General features: G+C 29.9%; 1 pseudogene; it reads right to left on the bottom strand.

Annotated features, from left to right (window-relative positions):
- Positions 1-17,896: 17,896 nt before the first annotated feature.
- On the bottom strand, positions 17,897-23,084 carry LOC149231590 (triacylglycerol lipase OBL1-like; annotated as a pseudogene).
- Positions 23,085-23,540: the final 456 nt, after the last annotated feature.

The raw sequence follows: 23,540 nt of genomic DNA, 5'->3' as shown, positions 1-23,540 counted from the left end.
TTACATCTTAGTGGTTTGTGCTATTGCTAAAGCAAAACATTTTCTTGTGTATATTTAGAAAATGTTTGATAGAAAACATGGGTTTCATCCTGGTTTTGTTGATGAACATGTCAACATCTTGGATGAAATGAAATCAGATGTCAAATACTTGTTGCATGTGCACGAGACAGAATATGGAAGAAAAACTAGAAGAGATTGGCTGGAAAGGGTCAAGGGTTGTGATCAATATGTTGTTGATTTGAATTGGTGTTATTTTTGTCATCGATATGGTTGTTTTTTGTAAGAGGCTATTTAATGAATTCCTTTTGATGTAGTATTTAAAGTTTATTTTCATGGTAGAATTCTTTGATATTAAGACATAAAAAAATATTTCTTAATTTAAATTCTCTTTTTTTTTTCGATTTGAATATCAGTTAAGTTGATTATTTGACATTGGTGTTATTATGTAAAAATTGTATATGAATGTCTATAAAATTTTCTATGGTGTTGTTTCTCTTACATTGCAATGTTTGCAATTCAGATGTGATTTTCTTCTTCCATCTTGCGACGTTATATTGTGTAGCAATACAAATAGTTCAATTATTCCAATTGTGTTCCCTTGCTTTAATTACAATCCTTCAATTTAATGTTGTTCTCTTGGGTTTGTAATTGACTGGGATTTTAGTATCAACCCCCTTAGTTTATTGACACATTTTTCAATTTATAAGGTTTATAGTATTAATATTTGGCCTTTATGTTTGTTTGGAGATTTACGATATTTATCTTTCTCTTTATATGCTTTGGGTTTTAAATGTTGATGTCATGGGTTTGTGACTATTGTAGAAAAAAAAACGATGGTGAGTCGGTCTTGATCATGGTCATACATGTTGATAGCCAACCTTAGTCAACGATGGTGAATGGTTGAGTGTGGATTTCTGATGAAGAATGTTCCAATATGGAAATTACCTATGGAAAAACTTTTTTTTATCACGATGTTTATTCAGAGCTAGCTTGGTTTATAGTTACGGTGTTGAAAGGTCAACCATGGTCAATAACTATGGTCCAATGTCACTTTGTGATAAGGATTGCTTCAATGTGAAAATCAACCATGGTCAGATATGTTTTTACGAGGGTTTGTAATATTTATATTTGGGTTTATAAGATTAATCCCTTTTGTTTTATATTTTTCCCTTAGGGTTTTAGTATTGATCCTTTTTGTTTTTCCCTTCAGTTTATAGTATCAATTCATTCCATTTGTTAATGTCAGGGTTCAACCATGGTTGACAATGGTCCAATGTTGCATTGTGACAAATTTTGTATCAAAATGAAAATCAAACATGGCCAAACATGGGAAGGCATGTTTATTGGACAATCTATAATAATTTTCTTTAGGTTTAAATACATAACCTTTATATTATTCGATTGGGTTTATTGTTGTTGCCTTCGGTTGAATATTTTTCCTTTTGGTTAAAAATCCCTTGGTTTTTAGTATTAATTTCTTAGGTTTATTATTCACTTGGGTTTATAATATTAATAATGGTTTACCAAGATCAACCATGTTGTATAAATTCAATTGTGGTAATCCATGGTAAATCATGTTAAATGATGGTGCAATATTGCATTATGACAAAGACTGTCTCAATATGAAAATCAACCATGGTCGATCATGGTCCTACGTCGCATTGTGACAAAGGTTGTCTCAATATGAAATTCAATCATGGTAAAGCATGGTCAACCATGTTCGCATGTTACATTGTGACAAACGTTGTCTCAATATGAAAATTAAGCATGATCAACCATGGACAACTATTTTTATTTCAGGGTTTATAATTTTTATCTTAGGGTTGATATACCTTCAATTTATAATATCGATCCCTTGGGTTTAGCATTATTCTCAAGGTTTCATAATCCATTGGGTTTATTATTCACCTGGGGTCATAATATCAATTATCGTTGACCATGGTCAATAATGCTCAACCAAAGTGAACGATCAATTGTGCTCAACCACGGTCAATAATCGTCAACCATGTTCTTGCGTCACATTGTGACAAAGAATGTCTTCTCAACATGCACATTGGAAGGAGGGATGCTCTTGCTCCTTTTAGATATTGGAACATTTTCTCTATTTTGAATCCTAGAAGTATATCAATATTCAATCAAACTAATGTTTATAGGATTTGGAGCACCCATGTGACAACCCTTTTTGTTAATCCCTCCTGTAAATATTGCCATGAATCATAATTCATGTAAATAACATATGAAAAACGGTAACGATTTTCTTTGGTTAAATCACGTTCTTAATTTTTGTGCGTTATCCTAAACCATTAAAATTTGAAGGTGGATCATACTTTGCATGAATGCAAGTGGTTTTAGAAAATTCCAATGAACCATTAATCACACCAAGTGATTTTTCTTTAGTTGTTGTTACATCTTAATTTTTAACTACATGGTATTACACTCAATTCTTATTTTATCATAGTTATATTGTTTCATTCTCTATTTTTTTCTTGTTTTGAATAATATTTACTAATGCATACATTTGGAGCAGGTAATATGAGAAGTGAGACAACTTGAATTACCTGTATTTGCATGAATTTGTTGAATTTCATAACCTTGTTGTTCTCTCAATGTTTGTCGTCTTTTTATCATTCTTTCTTTAGATTTTTATCGGACTTCCTCTATGCTTGGCACTTTCTCTCCTTTTCGAAATCAAAATCTCTAATTTCCCATGTTTTTTGTGAATTCTTGTGTAATTTCCATGTTCTGTTATTTTTCTATGAATGAATGTTTGTTGTTATTTTTCTATGCACGCAAATTTAGATTTGTTTTGCTTTAATTTTTTGGGCTGGCAGAAAGAACTTGATCGAGCTCTTAGGTCTATAGCTTTTCCATCAGTGCCATTAATATAGGTAATTCTCACCCTGCTTCTCCCTATTCAAACATAGATCGTGCACGGTCACCTAACAACTCGGACGGTAGTGAAGTGCTACCTATTTCAACCTCCATTCTACACTATGGTAGATAGAGTTAAAACCAAAGCACAACGTATTTATGTTGATTTGGGTAGAGCATTCATATTTGAATTTTATGGCATTTTAATCAGAGTAGGAAAATCTACGATAATTTAATTGTCAAACTAGTAGGCAATACCATTATCTTTGGTTGGTTCTTTTATTTAGTAAAAATTGTATTATCTAGATTTACTTACTGGTAGATTTAGTTATTGGTGGTTTATCATGTAGGTTTTTATTTTTGCTAAATCTATTTAAATTTTGGATCAATTTTGTTTAGTTAAGTTTTTTTAAGTCTTAGGAAGACAATCAGTTTTAGTACATAGTCAAGCTCAGAATTTTAGGGGTTAGTACTTTAATGAACTAATTTTCCATGTTTTTTCAAAAAAGAAAATTCCTCAATTTCCAACTTTTGTTTTGGTAATAGCAATTTTATAGTATAATTTTATTTTATCTCAATACAATATAAAATTATTAGAAATTTGAGTATTTTTAAAAATTATTTCCAAACATTTTTATAGATTTCATATTAAGGAGTAATAATATTAGCCAAAACTTCTAAATTTCTATTATATGTGTTTCAAGAAGATGTCATTTTTATATTTATTTATATGTTTCATAATCTTAAAATACACCCCTAATTTATTTATACTATTAAGGAAAATGCTAAAGATGGAAATTTATCTTAAAATTTAGAAACTTTGGCAAATCATACTAGTTTCTAACAAACAAACTTTAAAATGTCTCGGGATACTTTTGTCAATATATTCGAATTTCTAATAATTTTATGTAGTCTTTATAAAGTTTTGGCAATATTCAACCTAAAATAATTATATATTATAAAAGTACAGGAAATTAACCCATTTGCAAAAACTATATTGTTCAGTAGAGAATATTAAAACTTACAATCGAAAAAGAAGAAGGGTGATTGTTTCATAGTGTTAAGACCCTTTTAAGTAGAACTAACATAAGGGATTGTAATTTCAACAATATAATGACTTTCATAATTTAATATATATATATATATATAGCATAAGATTTGAAAAAATATGTAACATACAGTGAGACATCATGAATTGTTTTTACCAAGTTTAATTTCATTTATGTTATCTAAGCATTAAAACTATTGGGTTTAAATAGCTAAAAGAAACACTATTAATTATTAATTAAAAGACTTTGGACTAAATTGTTAAAAGAATCAAAAAAATATTTGAACAAACTTCTGAAAACAGTTACAACTGTTCTTTCACCCTTTTTCTTTAAGAGGAAAAAAAAGCAGAACCTAGGAAGGTGGAAGGAAAAAAAATTGTGTTACATTTTTCCTTGAAGATGACATATTATACTATCGTAGTAACGAGAAAAACATTCTCTACAGATCTTCATCCCTTACTTGGAAAGATTGATTATATATATATATATATATATAATCAATTGAAAATAACCTGATCAAATAAATTAACCTGTAAAAAAATAAAGTGTAATTACTCATTTTTTATATTAACCTGTTAGAAAAAAGTGTAGTTACTGATTTTTCCACCCTTTTGTTAGAAAAAAGTGTAGTTACTGATTTTTCCACCCTTTTGAATAATTGGCATGTCATATAACCTATATAAATATATGAACTCGTTTTTCCACCCTTTTGAATAACTGGCATGCCATATAAACTATATAAATATATTAATTAGTTTCTTGGTCTTCGTATTAAGACAGTGGCTGGAGGTATATATAATTTAATAATTTAATAGACAATAGTGATTAAGAAATTAGCATTTTTAATCAATTATTTTTTATTACAATAAAATTTATAAAATAATTATGATTATAAAATTTCATAATAATAAAAAAGTTAATATAAATTTGTTTAAATAAAAAATTAATTATTTTTAAGATTTTTCGAGTTTTTCGGGGTGATAATATATAAACAATCGGCCTGGAGTATGCCGTAAAACTGCTTCTGCTTGGCTAAGAGCTCGTCTTCCTCGGACGTAAGGAAACAGGTTAACGGCCCAAGACCCAGAGGCATCTGGCAGGAGTGAGAGCCTGCTCCCGATTACGGACCACCAGCAGGGTTATGCCAGGTGGCGTGGTTTTCCTATTTAACAGTGATGAGTCAAACCCAGCATTCGCGGATAGCAGCCAGAGATGGCTGTCCTCACTGTTGGTTTGACACCTGAGTTGATAGGTTTTACCACCTTCGGAAAAAAAAATAAAAAAATATATATATATAAACAATAATACCATCATATTCGTTTATTCGTCAATATCCATTCACACATTCAACACAAAATATGCAAGTTTTAAAATATAAGAGTAGTTGCTTGGACCCATACTCTAACTTTGGCCAACAAAAGTCCTGTAAGGATATAATAATTTAAATAAAATGTCACTCGTAATTTGCTTTTGACAGTTTGTCTATCCTTTAGCTTACATGAACCTACTTCCTTACGTGCACCACATCGAGTTATTAGGAAATTCACCACCTCCAGTTATTACCGATGTTATCAAATGCATAAAAACACAATTGTTTATTAATTTATTTTTGGAAGTTTATTTTAAATTTTATTTAAGAATTTTAGTTTAAGTCGTTTTGTGAATAATTTGTTTTTTAGTTGTGTAAATATAAATTTCGAAAAACATGTTAACAGATTTTTAGATTCCTTATTAAAACTAATAAATTTAAAAAAAAAAAAATTAATAAAAAATTCTATCATAAATATTTTTCAAAAACATATTGAAAATATTTTATTAAATATCAGGAAATATTTTATTTTAGTTTTGCGTTCGAACCATATTTGATAAGGCTATTCGTCCACAATAGAATTCCTTTTGTCTCACGTATTCGCAAAAAGAAAGTTTACGTTTGACGGTATCCAAGAAAGCCAACGCATCTGCAATTTGTTGTATATCCCTCTTCACAAGATTACGAAGTGTTCGATGCCAATTTTTTATTTTAACTAATAACGAGCAACCATCCATTATGAATATTTTGTTTAGATATAGATAGGTTTAATATTATTAAAATTAAATGGTTTGTTTTTGGTTATTTTGTTTTTTTAATATAGTAGGTAAGAGATTTTTTTTTTTTAATTTTAATATTAAAGAAAATTATATAGTTTTAGTGAGTTGGTTAAGGGTATGTGTTTTTTTAAACAAGATTATTGGTTTGAAACTAGAGGGGTAGAGTATATATGTCTTTGTAGATTTTAACAATGAAATCAATGCCTGAAAGTGGGTCCCTTGTTCCATAAACAAGAAGGTTTCATATAACAATGTGGTGTCCCCTTGTCCCACAAACAAAAGAACCTCATACACCAATATAGTGTCTTGCTTAACAAGCACCTTAAAATTATATATATATATATATATATATATATATATATATATATATATATATATATATATATATATATATATATTCTTTTTCAAGTTTTTATTCAATTTATAATAATAATGATGTAATTATAATTATAGTTAAACTAATTAAATTAATTAATTAATTATTTTTTTTATTAAATTATATTTATTTATAATTTTTTAATTAAAAATAAAAATTTTAAAAAACCTTCCCAAATAAACATATTTGTTGATATAACTAGCACAAACACATTTACCAATGTGGTTGATAAATACCGATAAGCCTATATGAAACATATACAACCACATTTTCCAATGTCAGCTTATATCAACCACATTAATAATTATTATGGGTATTTTTTTAAACACCAACTATTTATCATTATTAATAACTATATAAATATTAACAACTAGATTATTTATACATATTATTATATGAATATTATAATAATAATATAAACTCATAATAATATTAGTAATATTAATTAATTAGATTATCATTATATTATTAAAGAAATAAAATAATAAAATAATTGTTAGATTATTACAATAATAATATAAAATTATAAAAATAATAATAACTATTGTATAATGATAATAATAATAATTAATAATAATAATATACCAATATAATTATTAATATGATAATAATATAATAATAACATAATAGAAGCTATAATTATAATTATAATTATAATTATAATTATAATAATAATTATTATTATTATTATTATTATATTACTTTATTATTTTTATTATTATAATATATTATGATTATTATTATTATATTATTATAACAATAATATAAAATAATAATAATAATAATCACAATTATATTGAATTATTATAATAATAATAATATTAGCTTATAATAATAATCATGATCCAATAATAATTAGAATTGTGATAAGTGAATTATTATGTGTAAATTTTTTAAAGAGCAATGATAATTAATAACTATATAGATAATAACAACGTTATTCTTATATCTTTATGATTATTATATTAATATTATTATAATAATATAAACTCATAATAGTATTAGTAATATTAATTATTAATAATTCATAATTAGTAATATTAATTATTAATGATAATAATAATAATAATTATTATTAATATCATTCTTAGGCTTTATTAATTCAACCTTTTTAGTATTTTTAATATTTATATTAGGGTTTCTATACATTGTGTTTATAATATTAGTTCCTTTTGTTTATTATTACCCAGGGATAAATACTAAAAACCCCAAGGGCTTATGAACTAAAGGGAATAATATTAAACATAAGGGACTAATATTATAAACCCAAGGAACTAATATTAGACAACCATGGTCAACCATGGTTGAATGTCACATTGTGACAAGGATTGTCTCACCATGAAAATAAACCATGTTTATTTTAGTCTTCACAATATTTATATTAGGGTTTACCAATGTTGAGTTTATAATATTAGTCCCTTGGGTTTGATATTAAACCCTATGATTAACATTATAAGCCCTAGTATCACAAATTATAAAGCCAATATTAAAATTTAGTATTATAAACTAAATATTAGAAGGTCCTAATATTATAAACCTTGTATTAAACCCAAGTTTTGCAATGTAACAATGCAAATATTATCCCTAGAATGGATATTAAACTCCATGATTAACAAACCCAAGGGATAAATATTGTAAACACAAGGATTAATATCAAACCCTACGAATATAAAACCTATGATTAATACTACAAACCCGAGGAATTTATATCATAAACCTAATGGATTATGAACCCAAAGAATCTATATTAAACACTCGTAAAAAATTATAAACACTATCAATAATATTATATGCTAGGAATATGAACCCTTAGATTAATAAACCCAAGGGATTAATAATATAAACCTAAGGAACTAATAACAACAAGGGATTAATACTAAAACCCTAAAAAACCAAAAAGAGTAATAGTATAACCCAAGGTATATAAAACCTAAGTTAAACAAAAGGAACTAATATTATAAATCCAAGGAAGTAATAAACCCAATGGTTTAATATTATAAACCCAAGGAATTAGTTAACCCAACTGATAAATATTAAAAACCTAAGGGATCAAGAAATGCAAGGGATTGATATTACAAATACAAGAAATTAATAAAGATGACCATGATTGATATTAAAAATCCAAGTTAATAATAAAACCAAAGGATTAATACTAAAACCCCAAGGGATTATGAACCCAAGGAAATAATATTAAACCCAAGGGACTAATATTATATACCCAACATTGGTAAACCCTAATATAAATATTAGAAAGACTAAAATAAACGCGTTTTATTTTCATAATGACACGAGCCTTGTCACTATGTGACATTCAACCATGGTTGACCATGGTTGTCTATGATTGACAATGGTTGACCATGATTGATCTTATAAACCTAAGGGAATAATAAACCCAAGGGATTGACATTATAAACATAAAGGAATAATAAAACTAAGGGATTAATACGAAAAACCCAAGGGATTATGAACCCAAGAGAATAATATTAAACCCATGGGACTAATATTATAAACCCAACATTGTTAAACCTAAATATAAACACTACAAACACTAAAATAAACATGGTTTATTTCGATGGTGAGACAATCATTGTCACAATGCGACATTCAAACATGGTTGACCATGCTTTGCTATGATGGACAATGGTTGACTATGATTGATATTAAACCCATGGGACTAATATTATAAATCCAACATTGGTAAACCCAAATATAAATACTACAAACACTAAAATAAACATAGTTTATTTTGATGGTGAGACAATCCCTGTTACAATGCGACATTCAAACATGGTTGACCAAGTTTGGCTATGATTTATATTATAAACCTAATGGAATAAAAAAAACCCAAAGGATTGATATAATAAACCCAAATGAATAATAAACCCAAGGGATTAATACTAAAACCCCAAGATTATGAACCCAAGGGAATAATATAAACCTAACATTCGTAAACCCAAATATAAATATTACAAACACTAAAATAAACATGGTTTATTTTCATGGTGGGACAATCTTTGTCAAAATGCGACATTCAACCATGAGAATAATATTATAAACCCAACATTGGTAAACCCAAATATAAATACTACAAACACTAAAATAAACATGGTTTATTTTAATGGTGAGACAATTCTTGTCACAATGCGACATTAACCATGGTTGACCATGTTTGCGATGATTGGGAATGGTTTACCATGATCGATATTATAAACCTAAGGGAATAATAAACCAAAGGGAGTGATATTATAAACCCAAATGAATAATAAACTCAAGGGATTATGGACCCAAGTGAATAATATTAAACCCAAGGGACTAATATTATAAACCCAATATTCGTAAACCCAAATATAAATATTACAAAGACTAAAACAAAAATGATTTATTTTCATGGTGAGAAAATCCTCGTCACAATGTGACATTCAACCACGGTTAACCATGATTGATTATAAACCTAAGGGAATAATAAACCCAAGGGATTGATATTAAAACCCAAATGAATAATAAACCCAAGGGATTAGTACTAAAACCCCAAGGGACTATGAACCCAAGGGAATAATATTAGACCCAAGGGAATAATATTAAACCCAAGGGACTAATATTATAAACCCAACATTCATAAACCCAAATATAAATATTATAAAGACTAAAATAAACATGGTTTATTTTCATGGTGAGAGGATCCGTGTCACAATGTGACATTCAGCCATGGTTGACCATGGTTGGCTATGATTGAGGGATTAATATTGAGCCCTAAGATTAATATTATAAACCATATGCTTAATATTAAATCGTAGGAATACAAACCCTATGAATAATATTAGAAACCCTAGGAACAATATTATAAACCCAATGGATTACTAAGCCGATTGGATTAATATTAAAAACCGAATGGAATAACATTAGACCATGGGATTAATATTAAACCCTAAGAATATAAACCCTAATTTAATATTATGAACCTTAGGATTAATATTATAAACCCAAGAGATTATTACTATAAATCCAATAAATTAATATACATAAAGGATTTTTTTTCTAAGTGAAAGTATTCTATTAATATGTACAGAAAATTACAAAGAGGACAAAGCCTCATCCAAGTTTATTGTAAAATATCAACAAAATTTGGATTGCCCCAACATTGGGAAACCAGTCCAGCGAGAGCACAAAGTCCAAAAATGGTTGCAAATCTTGAGTCTAGACCTCATAAAAGACAGTAAGATGATGCCATGATAGGATACCAGAGGCAAGAAAAATTATCAAAACAAAAATAACCAGTTAAAAAACACTTGAGCAGCCTCAGCCGATCTCGTTCTAACACCTGGCAGCCTCTGCCGATTCTCTGTCAGCCACATCCTGCTATCTGGAAGCCACGCCATATTAGATGAAATCATCCGGGATAGGTTCCTCGATGGTTGGGCATGCCAACTCATCCGCCACGTCCCTGGAAATGCTGTCGTGTGGCTCTCCACCGCCGCCGTGGTTCTCTCCCCTGTTGCCAGGTGCAACCTACATTGCAGACCCTTCATGACTTGAACCACCAGAGGGGCGCGTGGCTGCAAAGCTACCCCCTTCACCATGTTGAATGCCACCGGAGTTCACACCATGCAAGGTGAAGAGGCTATCGGCCATGCCATTCTTACTAGTATTCCTGCAATTACTGCGCCTGGGAACAACCTCCTTCGGCAAGATGGTATTGTCAACCTGAGAGACAATTTGAGTGATTTCTTCCAAGAAGAAGATGGAGAGAGTAGCAATAATGACAGGCCTGTTCAGGGAGCTACAGAACTTGAATTGGGCAGAGTGGGGAGCTGGTTGAAGCGGCGGAGGGAAATTATCAAAGTGAACCGTGAAGTCACCTTGAGCAACCCCGGGAGAATGAGCCCGATCATGCCCACGTATGGGATTAGGAAATATACCCTCCCCAAGGATTGGAGGATGATGCAGTTTAGGGGAGGGAGAGGAGGTGGCGCACTCAACTAGAGGACGAGAACTTCCTCCCCTGGTACTGCCCCTACGACTTCTCATTCGATGCCTAACCATGCTGATGTCGCTGGCTGAGCACGCAACAAGAGCAGTGACAGGAGGGACAAAGACAGAGGGGGCACTGGCAGAGGGAATGAGAGGTGAAGCAGGGTAATTCTAGGCAGAGATTAGAATACAGAGAGCTAAATGAGACTGATGAAACCCATTACCAAAATCCACACAGCAAACAATCCAGCAGTGATGGCCAGTTGCAGTGCGAAGGTTGGGCTCATAGGCTTAAGGCGGACAGATGCAACAGAGCAGAAGAGATGGTGCAGGAATGAAACGAGGTAACTCCATAACCCAACAATGAATACCTTTTCGCCGATTTGGACCTGTATTAAATGCCACCTGCAAAGAGTCTTGAAGGTGCCTAAGGGTGATATGGGGAGGGGCGCCATCAGACAACTGGCCCGTCCCCTCGCCACCGTCCATCAGCGAATACATTAATATTGAAACATGTCACCCGCATCCGGGTAATATACATAAAGGATTAATATTATAAACTAAATGGATTATAAAGTGAGGGGAATAATTTTAAACCCAAGGGATTAATATTATAAATCTAAGGGATTAATAAACTCAAAATATTAATATTAAAAATCCAAGTGATTGATAAACCCAAGGGATTGATATTAAACCCTATGATTAATATAAGCCCTAGTATCACAAATTATAAATCCAATATTAAAATTTAGTACTATAAACTAAATATTAAAAAGTCCTAATATTATAAACCTTGTATTAAACCCAAGTTTTGTAATGGTTGATAATGGTTGATAATGGTTGATGATGGTTGATGATGCCTAATGATGGCTACTTTTGTTGGGTTTATAAACCCAACATTATTAATTATGTTGCATTTATAAACCCAACATTGTTAAACCCAAATATAAACACTACAAACACTAAAATAAGCTTGGTTTATTTTGATGGTGAGACAACCATTGTCACAATGCAACATTCAAACATGGTTGACCATGCTTTGCTATGATTGAAAATGGTTGACCATGATTTATATTAAACCCATGGGACTAATATTATAAATCTAACATTGGTAAACCCAAATATAAATACTACAAACACTAAAATAATCATCGTTTATTTTGATGGTGAGAAAATCCTTGTTACAATGTGACATTCAGACATGGTTGACCATGTTTGGCTACGATTTATATTATAAACCTAAGGGAATAAAAGACCCAAAGGATTGATATAATAAACCCAAATGAATAATAAACCCAAGGAATTAATACTAAAACCCCAAGGGATTATGAACCCAAGGGAATAATATTAAGTCCAATAAACCCAAGAGAATAATATAAACCCAATATTCGTAAACCAAATATAAATATTAGAAACACTAAAATAAACATGGTTTATTTTCATGGTGGGACAATCTTGATGGTGAGGAAATCCTTGTTACAATGCGACATTCAAACATGGTTGACCATGTTTGGCTACGATCTATATTATAAACCTAAGGGAATAAAAAACCCAAAGGATTGATATAATAAACCAAGATGAATAATAAACCCAAGGGATTAATACTAAAACCCCAAGGGAATAATATAAACCTAGCATTCGTAAACCCAAATATAAATATTAGAAACAGTAAAATAAACATGGTTTATTTTCATGGTGGGACAATCTTTGTCAAAATGCGACATTCAACCATAAGAATAATATTATCAACCCAACATTGGTAAACCCAAATATAAATACTACAAACACTAAAATAAACATGGTTTATTTTGATGGTGAGACAATTCTTGTCACAGTGCGATACTCAACCATGGTTGACCATGTTTGGCTATGATTGACAACGGTTTACCATGATTGATATTATAAACCTAAGTGAATAATAAACCCAAGGGATTGATATTATAAACCAAAACGAATAATAAACCCAAGGGAATAATATTAAACTCAAGGGACTAATATTATAAACCCAACATTCGTAAACCCAAATATAAATATTATAAAAACTAAAACAAACATGATTTATTTTTGTGCTGAGAAAATTCTTGTCACAATGTGACATTCAACCGTGGTTGACCATGATTGATATTATAAACCTAAGGGAATAATAAACCCAATGGATTGATATTAAAGCCCAAATGAATAATAAACCCAAGGGATTAATACAAAAACCCCAAGGGACTATGAACCCAAGGGAATAATAATAAACCCAAGGGACTAATATTATAGACCCAACATTCGTAATCCCAAATGTAAATATTACAAAGACGAAAATAAACATGATTTATATTCATGGTGAGACAATATTTTTCAAAATGATACATTAAACCATTGGACTAATATGGTAAACCCAAACATAAATATTACAAACACTAAAATAAACATGGTTTATTTTCATGGTGAGACAATCTTTGTCAAAACGCGACATTCAACCATGGGACTAATATTATAAACCCAACATTGGTAAACCCAAATATAAATACTACAAACACTAAAATAAACAGTGTTTATTTTGATGGTGAGACAATTCTTGTCACAATGCGACATTAAACCATGGTTGACCATGATTGATAATATAAACCTAAAGGAATAATAAACTCAAGGGATTGATATTATAAACCCAAATGAATAATAAACCCAAGGGATTGTGAACCCAAGGGAATAATATTAAACCCAAGGGATTAATATTATAAACCCAACATTTGTAAACCCAAATATAAATATTAAAAAGACTAAAATAAACATGGTTTATTTTCATGGTGAGACAATCATTGTCACAATGTGACATTCAGCCATGGTTGACCATGGTTAGCTATGATTGAGGGATTAATATTGAACCCTAAGATTAATATTATAAACAATATGATTAATATTAAACCGTAGGAATATAAACCCTATGAATAATATTAGAAACCCTAGGAACAATATTATAAACCCAATGGATTACTAAGCCGATTGGATTAATATTAAAAACCCAAGGGATTAAAAACCGAATGGAATAACATTACACCATGGGATTAATATTAAACCCTAAGAATATAAACCCTAATTTAATATTATGAACCTTAGGATTAATATTATAAACCCAAGAGATTATTACTATAAATCCAAGGAATTAATATACATAAAGGATTACTATTATAAACTAAATGGATTATAAAGTGAGGGGAATAATTTTAAACCCAAGGGATTAATATTATAAATGTAAGGGATTAATAAACTCAAAATATTAATATTAAAAATCCAAGTGATCGGTAAACTCAAGGGATTGATATTAAATCCTATCATTAATATTATAAGCCCTAGTATCACAAATTATAAAGCCAATATTAAAATTTAGTATTATAAACTAAATATTAAAAAGTCCTAATATTATAAACCTTGTATTAAACCCATGTTTTGTAATGGTTGATAATGGTTGACGATGGTTGACGATGGCCGATGATGGCTGCTTTTGATATTGAGATAATTTCTGTCACCCTAAAACAAACATCATTGACCATTGTTTATCATGGTTGACCATGGTTTATCCTAGTTTAGTGTGGTTTAATATTAAAAACCCAAGGGATTAAAAACCAAGGGGAATAACATTAAACCCTAGAATGAATAATAAACCATAGGAATATAAATATCTAAAATTAATAAACCCAAGGGATTAATATTGTAAACACCTGGCTTAAAATTAAACCTAGGAACATAAACCCTATGGTTGACCATGGTTGATTTTCATATTGAGACAATATTTGTCACAATTGATGTTGGACCATGGTTGACCATGGATGGCCATTGTTGTTGGACCAAGAGACAATCTTCGTTACATCGTGATCATGATTATTGACCATGGTTGACCATGATGGATCAGAGTTGATTTTCATATTGATAAAATATTTTTCATAATGAGACGTTGGACCATGGTTGACCATTGTTGACCATGGTCGATGATATTCTTATATATTGACCATGGTCGACGATATTATTATATATTCTTATATATTCATATTGACACAATCTTTGTCATAAAGTGACGTTTGACCATGATTTGTTTTCATATTGAGACAATATTTGTCATAATGCAACATGGGTTAATTTTCATATTGAGACAATCTTTGTCACAATGCGACATTAGACCATGATTGACAATAATAATATTATTTAATAAAAATATTTAATGTTAAAATTAATATTTATAAATATTAATAATACTACAAGTAATATTAATATTCACATTCATATTAATTAATATTATAATTAATATTATAGTTAATATTATTATTCAAATTAAAATTAATATTAATATTAATAAATTAAAACAACACAAAATTAAAAATAATATTATTAATCAATTAAAACATCAAAAAATTAAAATAATTTAAAATTAGCACATTCAATAAATTAAAATTAAAATAACTTAAATTTATATTATATATTATAATGAATTTTCATATTAATATTAATATTAGTACGAGTTATAATATTAATATTATTCGTAAATATTATTAATATTATTAATTAAATGTCATTAATATTAATACTTAACATTAAATTTAATATTAAAAACTCAATATAACCCAATATTATAAGTTCTAATATTGATAAAAACATTAAATAATTTAATATTAAATTCTAATAATACAAATCTAAAAATTAAAACATAAAATTCTAAACTTAATATAATTTCAAAACATATTAATACCTAATATAACATAAAATTATGCCCACGGGGTTTTGGATTGACGGTGAATGGGTGCGCTGTTAAGGCACTCCTTGCGATAGGTCATTGGTTCAAATCCCCCGTGGGTACTTAGGTTAGTCTTAACTAGAAAAAAAAAATATAACATAAAATTATATTAATATTAAATTAATTATATTTTAATAAAATTGGATTTTAATTTTGTTATTAAATGTAGATATTTATGTTAATATCATTATGAATATAATTAAGTATAAAATTAATAAATAGTAAGTTTATTACCCAATTTAAACAAAAATGTAAACTTTCTCAAAACAGAAAATTATATGTTTTAAGAATATCTTAAATAAAAATATTAATAATATAAATCTAAAATTACTCATTTGCTTATGGCCCCTTTCAAATTTAATGTTTTCTTTAAGTTACATTTCATACCATCATTATCTTGGTTTCCCTGTTTATGAAAACAAAAGATTATATATTGTTAAGATTTAGTAAATTAAAACAAAAAAATAATATTTTCAATTATTATTAACTTACTATGTTCTTAATTACTTGAATATAAATAAACCAAACATTAAGAGGTGATTGTGAATTGTGGTTGTTTAAATAAGTTTTGAAACACAATTTTACATGTTCAAGTTGTAAATTGGTTTAAAATGATTAGTTTTCACCATTTTAAACATTATTATGTATTTGCATTGTTATTTGTTTTATATTTTTTAATTTTACAATTAAGTTTATATATTTGTAAGTTTTCATGAATGAATAGATTAAAACATAATAATATAAATTTCAAATGATTCATTTCATTATCTGTACTGTAGATCAAGTTTATATATCCATTTTCAATAAAAATGAAATCAAAGTAACTACAAATTTATAGAAAGATCCAAGTTATTAATCCATTACATGTTTGTTGCAGGTTTATAAGCATAAAATTTTATGGGTATTTTAATTTAAAAATATGGAAATTGTATTAGCTCGATATAGTTTCTTCAACAAAAATACATTATTGAACAATAAATAAGTCTGAAAATGAGAGATCCTTTTAATCATCCTTTCATTTTTTGTATTGTGTACATGGAAACAATTAGCAATACTTGTTTTGTATAAATGGTTTTTAGTGTTTTTATTCCTAATTTAAACATGAACATGTAGCTATAATGTGGTTGGAGAGACAGTAACACAAGGTTCTTGGCATTTGTGGTAGATGTTATTGTCTGTGTTATGTTTTTATTAGTTGAATGGTTTGTTGAAGGAAGATTGAGGAAACACAAACAAATAATATATAATAATTAAGATTAAGTTTAGTTGTACAAGAATAAAAGAATTTATATAAGTAATTTGTCCATTCAAGATCATAGCTGTTTATTTTATTTAAAATTTTGGGATGATAAATAAGATGGGCCATTTTTATAATAACAATTTAAGATCAATTATTTCAATTTTAATAATATACAAACCATTGAATATCAATATTAAAAATCTTAAACCTAAACCTACTGACCTAAAACCTAATCATACTACTCTAAAACCATAAAGCTAAACCTAGTTCCTTAAAACAATATTATTAAGATATAAACCTATTGTTGTAAAAACTTAACATCTAAAACCATTTTCAAAATAGTGACTTCTCAACTAAATATTGTTATTACTTTTATGAATGTTTGGTTTAAAAGACCTTGTATTCTCCTCTCCACAAAGAAATAAATAAAACCTAACATAATAATATGGATGAACATTAGATAGAACTCTTATTCTCATCTCCACAGAGAAAGAAACAAAACCTAACATAATAGTATGGATGAACATTTGCTAAATCCCCAGAATTATAAGCCCTACTATCCTGAAGAGTGTCAACAATTTCATTTCTTTGAAGTCCCTTCCTTTTGTGTATTGCAACAATAAACTCTGCACCAATTCCCACACAGCATTTATGCTTAGGGGGATGAAATATAATAGCGAGAAATTTCTGTTGGGCTCCTCCAGAAGATTCTGTCAAAAAATAAACCATTTAATATGAGCGTGAGGTTGAACAAAATATTGTATCAGAAATGAAACAGGATTTTCTGGTTGAAGAGAATGTGAAGAGCAGTAGTATAAATACCTTCTCTTTGTAGCAGCTATTGTAGTAAAGGGATACACCAAAGTGCTTGTACTCAAATATTGGATCATCGAAGGGCAGTCTGGGAACTAGGTCATTGCAGTAGACGATTCTAAAATATGTGGGTATTGTTTCGTTTATGTTCTTGTTCATAAACTCTGCGAATGCTTCATCTCCAACTCTTGGTTGTCCGAATGTATAAACACCAACCATTTTCTCCAATAGCGCCTCTTCCTTGCATTTCTGTGAACTCATAATAATTCTTTCAATTTCTTACGAAGAACATAATAAGCCAAAGGCTTTCCAGGATCTTCTTTATCAATAAAAACAGTAGGCAAAACAATGTTAGAATTACTATGATTATCGAAGATTTGGGGGCTTTGTGAATGATTTGCAAGACCCAAAGCTTCTAGAAATCCAAGATGAACCTTTCTGATCTGGCTGAATTCATACCATGAGAAATTGAGATTTGTTTCCTAGTCATCTACATTAAATGACTATGTTCCTCTGAAGGCTATCACTATTAGTTGGGCGCCCAGCTCCTTATCACAGAATATAAAGGCTTGCGTTGATTTCTTTTGCAAGTGATCTGATTATATATACAAGTCAATCTTAGCATCAATTAATGAACGAAAAATTATTCACACAATATATGACTGAATCATAGATTATGGAAGCCAAAGAGTTGCATATATACTATTCCAGCAGTCTAAGAACTCCACGAAGTGCATCTGCAGGATCAGGTTGAAATATTTATTAAATCAAATAGAGTTTTGCATGAATAAACAAGTACTAAAATTCATGGAAACTAAACACTACCTCCCAATGTTCTGTGACTCTGTTTCTGATAACCAGTTTGTTTTCATAAGCTATAGTTGAAGCCATGGCACAAAGGCCTACATAGAACTTTTTCCCGGGTTCAATGGTTGAGTCAATAAGTCCCTTGGTTCCGCCATGATACAAGTTTACTCGATGCTCAAGAAGGTCGATGACACTGAGGAATGTGTCAGACCCTCTTCTTGGTATTACGATTCTTTGGCCTGAACAAATCAAAACGATCCGCCAAACCCTAATTAATGATGTTGGTTGAGGGTGAATTCCTTATTCAATTTTTCAATATATTAAGAAGAGATCTATGAGAAAGAAACATATCAATAAAAATCACCAATCCCTAACTCATGATGTTGGCTGAGGATAAAATCCTTAAATTTAATTCTTCGGGCCAGTGAGTGGCCGGAAGAGTGCTTTTAGCAATCCACCATTTCTTGAAAGCAGATTTAAATAGAATTCTATCCAGGTCCCCAAGTTGGCTAATGGTACAATAGTAATCTGGATAAGTTTTATCAATATAAGCGAAAACCTTATTTTCCAAGTCTGATTCACGTTCGATTTGACGGAGTTGGGGCATTCTAAAACATCAGATCTCAATGCCCCCGTCAAGAAAGGACTGAACAAAACCTGGTCTCAATGCCCCTGAAGAAGAGCTAGCAGGAAAACGGAGAAAATGCAAACACCCAAGAAACTTTATGAGATGCTCGACGAAGAAACTTTACATTACTTATCCACGTTGCGAGTTATTCCTCCATGTTCTAACAACCATACATTTAATAATTTGAATCGACATTAGGTCAGGTTTATGACATGTTGGGCAAATAAACTTTATGTTATTTGTTGAGAGTTATTCCTCCATGTTCCAACAACCATATGTTTAAGAATTTAAATGAACATTCGTTTCACATGCATCGAGAATTTTTAATTATTTTTAATTTTTATACATGGCCATAAACAAGACCCATCGGAAATACACTTTTTCACTACTATGCCAAGTGTATGTGTATGGTGTGTGTTAAATTTTGTAGTCTTCCCATTATGGTTAATCTGGGAAGTTAGTAGTGTGAATTCAATCCATTGATATTGTGGCAACTACAAAAATATGCTGGCATCTTTCAATTGAAACCATCCAATCAATTTTTTTGATCAGTAAAATTATTAAAGTGCCCAACTCCAATAAAAAAGACGCTGATAAAGCATAATTATTAAATATAAATATAACATTGTATATTTAAACACATATATACATTTAAACATATATAACATTATTATTGATATATATTACGGACCCACAAACCAATATCGGCTAGCACTGCATCATGTAATGAGTTTTAAAATTTAAACCACATTATTATTGATATATTTTAGGGACCCACAAACCAATATCGGCTAGCAGTGCGTCATATAATGAGTTTTAAAATTTAAACCACAATCGGCAGCCGCTAAAACTGCAGTCTAGTTGACAAACAACTTAAATGGTATTAATTTTGATCGATGGAAGTGTTAAGTTATTATTTTTGTTTTCGGTGAAAAAAATATTTATTTAATCTTTTTCACTTCATTTTTATAAGAATAAAATACGTTCGAAACAAAATACATTCTTCCACGTAATAACATTAATAAGAGATTTGAACTTTTAAAATTTAATAATAAATCTTTAATTTTACTATAATTTTATTATCACAATTTATTAATTTAAAATTTTTGGAATTAAAATTAAAAGTGGCTCCAGACAAATGTTTTAGTCAATGTAATATAATTTTCAAATTTTTCTATTATAATGATATTTCTTATTTTTTATTTTGGACTAACTTACATTGTAAAGTTGATCTATCTCTAAATTCTATGGTTTATAAAGACATTAGAAATCAATGAATTAGAATTATTATTTTAATTTGTTAGATAACTTAGTTATGTGATAAAGGGAATTGTTGATGACATTAAATAAGTAATTCATTTAATTGATAAGTAGTAATGAGTCATTTTTCACTTAAGTGTTACATGATAAACAAGTGTTAACTAGAGTGAGTAAATATAATATAGTAGTTAACTTGCCTAGGTTATTGTGCCTAGTCCACACTTAGTTTTGAGTCTAAAAGAAATGAAACTTTGTTATACATATAAAAACCCAAACTAACCATCAAATTTAGTCCCTACAAGCATGATCAAAATAGGCCCATGGTCTAGTTTTATTTAGGATTACAACTTTCATTAACCGTGGAGCTTTTAGTATATCTACAAGCATTATCAAAGTAGGCCCATGGCTTGCTTAAATTTATTTAGAATCACAATTTTAATTTTATTTAGCATCACATGTTTCCTCAGCTTTCAAGATTTTAGTACATCATCTGACACAAAACATACCATTAAAATCTATATTTCATCACCTTTGGAGATTTTAGTATATCTTCTCACAAACAACAAATCATTAAAATATGTATTTAACAAACAATTTAAAAGAAAAGATGAAAAATTTCTTTAAACATGATACGTTTCTAACAATCAAAATTCGAATAATACAAGAAAAAAAAACACCTCCATTTCTTCATATTTCTATCTACAAACCACTTTTTCCATTTATATTGTATCATAGATCATGTTCATAAGGAATAATTTTCTGCCAAACCTCAACATAATAAGTACAATGGAGATAAAAAATGAATGAGCTTCAACCAAACCTAAACATAATAAGTACAATGGAGAAAACGGTGCATACATAGTAGACATATTCTTGACTCTATTTTCTTGGTTTGAACATTTAGTTCCAAGTTTGAAATTTAAAAATCTTTCACAACCACCATTATATATCCATGGCCCCACCTATAAATTCCTTCTGCTCCATTCTAACAGCAAATTACAAGTTGTTCTGATGAGAGAATTTGATATGAGCTCTCCATAATTAGCTAATGAAAACTTGTCATGGAGTTTTTCTTTGGTCATAAACAAGTCATCAATAGAGAGCGATTCATGTGACTACTCATTGGTAGCTTTGATCATTGACTAATAACTTTCATAGAAGGGCCTAGATATATGTTCAAATATAAAAATATTTTGATTGCACTAATAATGACATATTTTCCCAGACTAATCACCATTCCATTTCCAATATTCAAAGCTAAAGGCTTCTCTAGAAGTGAAAAGAGAATTAAAAACTTTTCAATAATTAGAATCTTAAACGCTCACAATGAGAGTCTAACACCTATATCAAGGTAGTGTACTTATCCTTAAAAAAAAATTTCCAAAATTTAAAATAATTTTACTCGAACATTTCATCGAGTGATGGTTTTGAGCATGGAACTTGTCATTTAAACCTAAAACTTGTATGATCCTTCTTTATCTCTATTATTGTTAGAGATAATGGAGAATATCCTAGAATAGTGAATTGGTTCACGGTACCTCAAGATAGGAATTAGTTTCTATTTCTTAGGGTATGGTTCTAACTTCCCTAAAATCGTGTGTGCTATTTAATGTGTGATGTAAATGGACAACGTAGAGCATTCTATAGAGCCAGACTCTCCTGGTTCAGACTCTCTTTTGTAGAGCTGACCAGTGGATGTTTTTTATTAATTCAAACATCACCTTTTAACATGGTATCAGAGTGACAGAGTTGAGAAACCTGTTCGTTGAGTGAAGGATTTGCTCGACGCACCTAAGGCGAAATCGTCACGTGGTTTGGGGGAAAAATTGCGTCGATCCCACAGTGAAACTTCGCATGATTTTATTTTGGATGACCGTCATGAATCCATGTTGGATAATCATGCCGACTGTCGTGAATCTGTGTTGGCTAATCGCACCGACCGTGCAAACAAAAAAAGGGTGGGGGCTGCATCTTGGCGGTGGCTGCTGAGAGAAGGCTGCGTGGAGGCCAAGGTTTGCCAAGAGAAGGCTGCGACAACCCTATACATGGTTCCTCAAAGGATTGTCGTGGAGAGCATGCAGTGTGGTGGAGACTTGCTCGGAGGCCGCGTTGAGAGGGCGCACAGACTGCAAGGGATTAGCCAGTGCTAGAGGCTGTTGAAAATACCAGAAATCGGACTCGCGGAGATCAACGATTTCTATCTTTGACATAGATCTTGGGTAGATCTAACACACACACACACACACACACACACACACACATATTTTACCTACCAATTTTTTTTAACTGCCAAGATGAATAATCAAATGATTGAAGCATACTTGAATGAGCATAACAAGCTCGATCGCTGCAATTATGTGAATTGGAGATTCAAGATGCAGACTCTGTTAAAAGTGCGGAGTGCTTGGACGAATACAAATGCGGATGAGTAGAAGCCAGCTGCTGGATCAGCATCGATCCCATATTAGGAGAAGAGAGAAGGTAAATCAAAGACGCTGTTGAAGATGTCAGTGAAAGATTGTATCAGAACACAGATCAGAGAATGTAAATGAGCAAGCAAAATTTGGGGAATATTGAATAATTTTGGATGGGATCAGTAATACAAATCGTCTTTTGTTCCTTAAGAGAAGATTTTATCCCTGAAGATGGAGGATAATGAAACAGTT

Source organism: Pinus tabuliformis, chromosome J (assembly GCF_031772625.1).
Source record: "Pinus tabuliformis cultivar Carrire ecotype Pingquan chromosome J, CPIR1, whole genome shotgun sequence".
NCBI classification, from domain to species: domain Eukaryota; kingdom Viridiplantae; phylum Streptophyta; class Pinopsida; order Pinales; family Pinaceae; genus Pinus; species Pinus tabuliformis.
The sequence above is the reverse complement of the archived record's forward strand: the minus strand, read 5'-3'. Positions and strand labels throughout refer to the sequence as shown.